Raw genomic sequence first — 9,120 nt, 5'->3', positions numbered from 1 at the left:
GTTATTATTACGCTAAAAAAATTATACGCTATGTACATGCATAAGGTGATATACGAATGTAAATCACCTCCTGCATGACGTATTGCACCACGCTGTTCAAAATGTGTATTAAATAATTAGCTGTATTGTATTATCTTAACAGTGTAAGTAGGGATCTAATGGACGCCACTAGCAAATGTCATCACAATCCCTGAAATGGCTTAGGCAAGATCAATACCAAGGACGATCTTGCAATTTTTACGCTACGTGCTGCTAAGGAGCCTCAACCCTGCATTACCGATTATTCAAATGATTATCCACACGTGGATATGATTAAAAATCAATAAATAAGTTATTTCATATATTTTACATGAACCCATCCAGTTTGAGTTACAAAAAGGATTTAAACCACCAATTGTACAATTTAATAGACAATTCCTTAGAGAAATTCATTTCTCTTACCTTCCTCATGAAATTATTGACCACGAGTTCTGTGTGACCAACAGAAATGAACGGAACGCATTAACGGATTAAGACATAAATTTAAAGATTTTCAAAACATTAATTTAATAAGTAAAATATTAATTGAATGATAAAAACAGTAATCTTGTAGCACAACTGAAAGAAAATCTGAAGGAATAAATGAGATGTGTTAGTTAGAGAATGCATGTAAAACAAATAAGAATAATGACGCAATGGCCCAATATGGGAATTGACTAGGAGCGATCTTTACGGAGCGTTAACCCAACACCGCGTCCATCGTTTAACGTGCAAGGCTTAATAAATAATGCTCACGAAGGATAATTAAGGATTGTCAGAGAAATAGCAGGGTTCGAGTATAGATCATTAGATGAAGCAGCAGTGGATGTTGAAGATGCAGTGAATAATTAAATAAAGTAATGTACGATGATCCAGTGTATGGAGACTGTGAAGGCGCCGTCTAGAAAAGAGCTGAGCAGTCCAGCGAGAGCGGCGCTAGTGAAGTTCTTAGAGCGCAGGTCTGGCAGTGAGAGACGAACCTTGGGAGTGTGTGGTCAGGTTCAGTGCTTCTGTCCTCTTAAATTCCAGGCTATTGGATTCTTCTACACTAGGCCTGATCCCACTATTGGCCCTGTCATCTATGGGTCTTAAGTAATGGACATTCATAGTCGGGATTGCCTTAAAATTCTATACAAATTCGTACATTCGGCCTAGGATGAAAGTGAACTATGGTGTAGCCTGTCCCTGGACCCGAGATCGGATGCGGTGCTGCTCACTTCATGACTTGGGCAGCGTTTGTTGGCACTGACCAAGTTTTCTTCTTTCGCTTCGCATTATTCTTCTCTTGCTTACCTGTGAACATTGATAGTAACTGAGTGTTGAAGGAAATGATCAAATCTAACATAGCGCAAGTATGTGCAGAAATCACACTCACGTTTAGAAGTGTCGTTGAGTTGAAATATAGTAAGTCAATATTTTGTGAAGAGTTAAATGCTTCAAGTTCAGCTTCATTGATGTGTTGCGCTTCTAACATTGGCAATTAATTCTTATTGAGCTGTAGTTTTGTGAGGAATCAAAGCCGTAACAAATAACACGCATTACAGTGTTCTATCAAATAAATTTGTGACGGAAAAGGAACTCCTGAATTTTAATTTTCTTTATAAATCCATTCGTTACCCAACAATTCCATTATTGACTGGAAGTTTTCCCTTAGACAGTATTGGACCGCAGGAAGCAGATAGCCTACTTTGTGTACCAAATGTCATGAGAACTACGGAAAGAAGTTCTTAAAAAATTGATTTTGGCCTGTTTCCGATTTTTCTCTGTCATGGAAAATTTGAGAATTCGTGACTTCTCATCATCTTCCTTCCCGTTGGGTTCGCTGTAGGAAATTTAGCAAGTTTAAACGTTTGACGTCGGAATTCTATTTTGAAATCAAGAAGTGGAAACGGATCTTCAAGTTACTGAATCTTAAGTTGAGTGACATCTGGCTATCTGTCAAGTTCTGATTCAAATTCATGACTCGTATGTTACCACTTACCGCCATCTTGAAGTGTTAAATACTGTAATTTCTTCCGACGATTCATTTGTGCCTCATCTCTATCAAGTGCATTCGATTACTTTCAATAAATTCGATGTAATTTGGGTCAACAAAATTTTCCGTTTCTACCCAATAAGTATTCGAGAAATTTAAAAACTGCACAACCATTCATCTGTTGACCTCAAAACAGTCAGATCGCTCCACGCTACTAACCTCATCTGGCCACGACTGCTGAACTTAGTTGACCATCAGGTCGTTAGGGTTCGACGAAAAATCTTCCATCAAAGCGGCCATGAAGTTAAGTCAGGCTGGTACGCGTTCTTCATACTGCTCCCACTAATTTTAATAATAACTTGAGAAGATCAGTTTCTCTGGAATCTTGGAGCGAAAACATGAGTGAGAGGTCGATTCACCAGCCGATTCAGCTGCTGTACTGGCGCATGTGTGTTCATCTACATTGTAAGCCCCCTGGATTGCAAGGTTGTGTCTTTTGAAAACGGCTCCAAAAAGTCGGAAAATATTTCCTATAAAAATGTTCATTAAAGGCTTGCGGTCAAACCAGGAGATTTCGTATGTTAGGTGTTAGCCTTAATTTGTGCCAGTGATAGTGATAAGGGAAATTTCGAACCGACTCTGAAAAGCAGGCATTTTTTAAAGTTCTCTCTGCATATTCCCATTAATTCCTGACAAACCTGAAAAATTCTGTCGTGAGAATCTTTAAGTTTATAAGTTCAACAAGATACCGCCCCTGTCAAGCAGCTACAGCATAACAACGTTGCGCGCTCTACGTTTCCACAACATGTCCTCTACATGACAGTAATGGTTACCGCCTTGGTGAGTCCCAAATTATGAATAATTATCGATCTCTAATTTGTCCTTTTTTTGTTATTTATATGGCCCTTGGGATTTTTCTATCGATATTTATATGAATGATTAATCTCACTTCTACCAAAATTTAGACTTGCTGAACGTGTATACGCGGAGGGATGGTCAAATCTTTCCAGGTCCTTAAACTTTGCAATATTTTTACATACTGTAATATGTTGAGATTTGTATCATGGACTATTTATTTCTGAGGATAGAAATTGAGTACTAGTAAGAAGCGCATGCTGGTCGAGTGAAATCAAGTAGTTAAAATGATTAAGAATAACTGGTATTTGCAGAACACTTGTGTCAAACCGATAGTATATAGACAACTACAGGGTTCCTGATCGCAATACAAATAGAAGAAAAAACCCTACTTAAAAATTTATTAAAAAAGTATCATGTTTAATTTTTTTCAGTTCAAGTATAATATCAAGGCTCAGGAAGTAATCTCATTACCATTGGCAGCCGTTAAAACATATTAGTTTGTAGTTATTGCCGAAGTTCGCTAAGCTGCAGACGCGTTATATATAATTCAATAATGGGTTGGTTTAGTAACGTGCTGGACTAGGAAGGAGTCTCTCACAGACTCCATGAACAAGGATGCTGGGTGAAGGTGATTCTCATCCCTTGGAGAGGGTCCATCTAAGACGTTTAGGATACATGGAAATTGGTCATGGTTCATCATTGTAAGTTGAAAGTCATGCATCTCGAGCACTCAACTTAAACACGCATCGGATACAGTTTGCTCAAGGCAATCCTTGCTGTTGAACAAAGCATTTCATGTAACAACACGCGGACTGTTTCAACACGCTAGAAATATATGCCACTGTCCTTTAACGAGGTCGTTTTACGAACATCATCATATCAAACCTGTGCATGCGCACACAATAGGAAGTGTAAAAACAATTCCACAAGGCCGCTTATCCTTTATCTTAGCTGCGTCTTCCCTTCTTAAACGATGAATTAGTCCCCATTGCCGATTTAATTTTATACAGCAGTGGCGCCAACATTAAAAATATAAACGAGAACGTCCTCTCAGTGGTGGCAGAGTGGGCTGGTTATCACTGAGGCCATGAATGACCACGAAAATTTCGAGGTGGGAATTGCTTGCAGTGGCAACGATCTGCGATACAGGGCTGATTCAGAAATACCAGCTGATACAGAGCTCTGAAGACCACTGTTGAAAAAATGGCCATGGATATTATTCACAATTTCATTGAATAATGCGTTAAATTTTGCAAATGAAGTAATGACTTTAATTAGAAGATACTGTATACTGTGAAATTACCATTTCAGCATTGTATCATGGATATTTTCTCTGAAGAGTTTGCAAATACTCGGAACCTTGCGTAGTTATTACTTAAGGGGAGCGTCTGAGTTAAAATCGAAAATTTTTACTTTTTTGGGTTTTCATACTCATCTTAAAGCTTACATTCCGACGCATCTAACGGTACCAAAACCATCGCTGTACGTTGATTTATGCGTTCACGACATATCGCGAAAGAGTTAGGGGTGGTGGTGTTCTTTAACATTTAAGATAGGCCGAAATTACCGGTAGTACACTAAAATAGCTAGTCCGAACATGCTGTGCTTCAGTTAGCCGCCTCGTGCCGTCGTTCGCACCATCCTTGACAGAAATTGAGCTCCAGTATCGTCTAGTCTCGCAACCTTGCACCCTTGAATGTCTATTTCGAGTTGCGCGCGACTTTGTCGGGCTCTACTGAAAAGTTAACTTATTGTCACTGCAAATCTATCTCCTCCTACAGTTTTAAAGCTACAACAATGAGACATATAGCATCCGATTTGCAAGGAAAAGATCTACAAAAGCTATTTGGTGTTTTTCTAATTTCATTATAGTTTGGATTTTATTTTGCAAAAAGGGGGGTGGCAGGGGGTAAAATCGAAAAATTTTCGAAAAATTTACAAAAAATGCCCCTACACCCACAAAAATGAGATTTCAAATAATATAAGTTTAAAAATTACTTTTTAAGGACAACACTTCCAAAGAATCCAGTATCTCCAATCTTACAGATGTACAATGAATTTCTCATCTAGTTTTCAAAAATTAAAAAAATTAACTTTTCAATTTTTCAACATAGGTACCTATATACATTTTCTTTTAATATACAATTTTTTGTTAAATTATTTATTCTGTTAATTGATTCATGCATTGCCTCTGACTTCACACAAGTGTGCAAAATTTCAGATCAATTAGACAGGTAAAAGTGTGTTAAATATCAGTTATAAGATTTGGAGCTGACAAAATTTTTTTTTCAATTTTTTTTAATTTTGAAATTTTTTTTTTCAATTTTTAAAATAATTTATTTGACATTTGATTCATGCATTGTCTCCAACTTTACACAAGTGTGCAAAATTTCAGATCGATAGGATAAGTAGAAGTAAATTAAATTTCGATTACAAGATTTGTAGCAGACAGACAGACAGACAAACAAACAGACAAGAAGTGAAGTTAAAGAGAAGTGTTTTAAAAACGCATACTAGCGTTTGTAGATATTGCCCTTGTGCATCGAATGATAAGTGTTTCGATATTGTAGCTTGAAAATCCTAGGAGGAGATAGGATTTCTAAAGTACCCCCTTTTGGCCGTTTTCTAAGAATTCCACGTTTACTTTCATTTTTTTAGAAAAATTCACACGAAAAAAAGTCTTAGAATTCCGTTTTGCATACGTGTACCAAATTTCGAATCGATCCGTCCGTAAATAACCGAGATAAAATTTGTCCCAGACGCTCCCCTTAATCGGAGCAGTACATTTGGTTTCTCGACCGAACGCTAATTTTTGGTAATACTTTATTTTTCCGCAGATATTCTTCTTGCCCAAATGTATTATTTCATTGTTCTAGTTTTGAAAATGAAACCATTCTACAAATTCGCACACTTTTTTCCTTATAGTAGGTTAATACTGTGTATAAAATATTTATAATTATGCTCGATCGTGACTAAGGCTGAAATTATTATTCTGAATTATTTCTGAAATTATTTCACTAGAATTGTTTTTTGTGAGATTTTTCACATTCCTCTTATCGACTAATTTAGTTATTTTAAAAGAGATTTTAAGGTGAAGAGACTCGAGTTTCGTGGCGCGTCAAACAGCAGGCTGATAGCAGCGTCACAGAGCCAAGTTTTGGATGTCTTGAAACGCGGAGAATGAAGGCAACGGCACTAAGTTTTTATCACCGATCACTGAGGAAGATACAGCACGCTAAGCATCCTGAGCCTCTCACGAAGCATGTGCAGCCTTTCACGAGAAATACCTGTCGAAAAAAATTAGAGTTTTCGGTGTTAAAGTAATGCGAGACCTACATTTTCATACATTCTTCTCCGATCAGAAATTCTGAACTTATCAGTTACTCAACCATGATAAATCTGTCTGAACATGGTTAACTAATTTGGGCTTATGCAACGGCATCTGAATTTCAAAACATGAATCACTAATGCTAAAATGGTTCATAAAATTTGGCGTGTCTTAAGCTACCAGTTTATACAAACTCTTAAGTCTGTGGAATTTTGGTTTTGGTCGTAAAACACTCGAAGACTTTATTTTTTGTGTCACAGGTAAAACACGCGTAATTTATTTCTTATCTAACATAATATCTAATCTTCATAATTGCTTTAATGTATAATATTATGCATTACAATTTCTTGTTTGAAGCTAATTATTCAGCTGTAGTTTTTACTTTTTGTATTAGGCAGTCTGTAAGGTTCAAGCTAAGGACGACTCCAATTTGATTCGATAAATTTCCGCCACGACTGCCACCTAACCTCAACAAAGGAGAAATGAAAGCCAGATAAACAAGTATCTATTAACCCGAGACAACTACAACAATAAATAATGACTAACGCAACACTCAACTATTTAACAATTTATAACATGAACAGATAACTACGAATAATAGGCACACGGAACTGAAAATATGGGTAACTTTATAAAGAAACAATATGCTGAAGGCACAATAAGCTTAGGACGCAATATTCTGAAAGCAACACGCTGATGACACTATATGCTGAAGGCAATACACAGATGACACTATATGCTGAAGGCAACACGCAGATGACACTATATGCTGAAGGCAATGTGAACACACTGTAGGTGTCAGGACCGGTAGAGACTTGAATGTGGCGGACACTTCCCTAGAAGCACCGCAGTCGTCGGCCTACGTAGGAGCCGTACTTGTTGGCCAGGCAAGAAATCGATCCTGCCAAACAATGGTGGTGAACTACTCTAGTTACGCAGATAAATACACAACACTATTTATTATATCAGTTATGCAATTCAAATTAGCGGGTCGGTAAACACTTATTAGAAAATTCATAAGCTAAATTACAAACACAGAATTAGCCTATCTTATATCTCCACTACAACTCACCTACTAGGGACGCTACACAGTCACTAGAGCACAGTGAGAGGAAGGTGCGCTCCGACCAAGTCTAAACGAAATAATGAATGGGTATCCTAACGCGGACTTTAACCCGGTGATGCCACGTCAGCACACGCGACACGGTAGCCAACTTTACCGGTAACATTATACCGTATAACAAGAAATAATTTTGACCACAATAAAGATCTGACAATGGGTGAATTTCCCTTACACAGTCAAAAAGTGATATTTTTTCATGAAGGTACAAGACTCAATGTCTACGCAAAAAGAAAGAAAGGCATTGAAGTGGCGGAACCATAACTTGGGCCGAAATCTAAGTAAATTTTTTTTAAATAATTGGAGACTCTCTAATTATCAAATTATTTCTCCAATAATTTGATTAGGAGATGCCATTGAAGAAATGCGACGTTTGTGTGCATTGTTAGTGACAAATTATCAGTTACAATTGCTCTATATCAATTGATATTGTTCTGACTGGCAAATGCTTAGTAGTCCGCTAAAATTAATAATAAATTTTTAAACCCTAAATGTTGTCCTTAATTAGGGAGGATTTAAATCCCGTCATTTGAGCTCTAGTTTGTTAATTATCATTGTTCTTATCATTAGTCGTCCTTCTTGGAAGAAATTTGTTACTACTCCAAAGAAAGAACATTCTTTTTTGTTCACATTTATTCTCCCTTCAGTTTATGCTTCGAAACGGTCCACAATTTTTTATTGAGATAATATGAATAACATTGAGAAAAAACATCCTAACAAATCAATGTCGTTCCGTTGAGCGCGCAAATTTTTTATTGGCCTGTTGACTTTTAAATCTCTCCGAACGGCTTTAACTGTTACGCTCGAATGTAATATGTGATAAAAGGTTGAAACGTCCCTTGCGAACAAATTGGAGATAAAAACACCTTAGGAGGTTTTTTGGGAAAAATTATCGGTGAAAGAAAAGTGGACTCATGGAGTCATGGTTGAACTATATAGGGTTGACCCACGAGAAGTTCCGCCTTTCACTTCCGCTTTCTTGTTACGTCAGTGAGATCGAGAAACGTAAACAATCCTGTCATTCCCACGACGGATTGGTTGACTGGTTTGATCGCATCTCGGTGATTGGTTAATGCCCGTGACGTCACTGAGATCAGTGACGTCACAGGCGAATAACAAACTACGTCCGCAAAAATGGGCTTCTCATGGGCCAACCTTATACTAGTCCAACCATGAGTGAACTGCGGTGTAATTTCTCGAACGACGTCTTGCTACAGGTCAGACTATGAGTCTCGATTGATTCTAGAGCGGCATTGCATTTGGCAAAACAAAATATATCCACTCAGAAATCAAGGCAAACAATTATACACAAAACCATTCAAAGGCCATAGTTCAAGTTCAAGTAAACTTTTATTTTGATTTTTATAGTAATTGTATATGATGCTCCGAGTTGTTCACTTGCTGCTTGGCATACCTAAGACGTTATGACGAATTCCTGAAGTGTTCTAAAAATTGCGACTTCCTGAGATAGTCGCTAGAATCACATTAATTTCATGTCCGCTTAGTTCCTTTTATTGTGTGATATTTAATGATCCCGGAACAAATGCTTTCGACTTTATTATTGTACTTTATTATTTGGTTTTGCTCTTTAACCCTCTACCGCCTGACACGAGTAACCGGAGCAATATTGTCACGCGCCTACTTCCCAAAAAGGATACGTTCTAGTGCGCGCAAAATGACTTGCACTGATGGTTGCCGCCACGTACGACAACTTTAAAATGTTCTCTGTTGCGTACAAACGTCCTCAGGTTGCTACACTCAATAGTTTACGTATAATTTAAGTTGAAAGTTACTTTAAAATGTTCTCTGTTGCGTACAAAC

At 37.4% G+C, this 9,120-nt stretch overlaps 1 protein-coding gene across 1 annotated transcript in view; it reads left to right on the top strand.

The window, feature by feature from the left end:
• Positions 1 to 997: 997 nt before the first annotated feature.
• Positions 998 to 9,120, top strand: part of LOC108675653 (voltage-dependent calcium channel type A subunit alpha-1) — a 141,324-nt gene continuing 133,201 nt past the window's right edge. Inside the window, exon 1 of the mRNA XM_047882483.1 lies at positions 998 to 2,833. The gene's annotated coding sequence lies outside the window, so the exon portion shown is untranslated. The remainder of the gene's footprint in view (positions 2,834 to 9,120) is intronic.

This window comes from Hyalella azteca, unplaced genomic scaffold (genome assembly GCF_000764305.2).
Source record: "Hyalella azteca isolate HAZT.00-mixed unplaced genomic scaffold, Hazt_2.0.2 contig10556, whole genome shotgun sequence".
Lineage (NCBI taxonomy): Eukaryota > Metazoa > Arthropoda > Malacostraca > Amphipoda > Hyalellidae > Hyalella > Hyalella azteca.
This window is presented reverse-complemented; position numbering and strand designations above follow the sequence as displayed.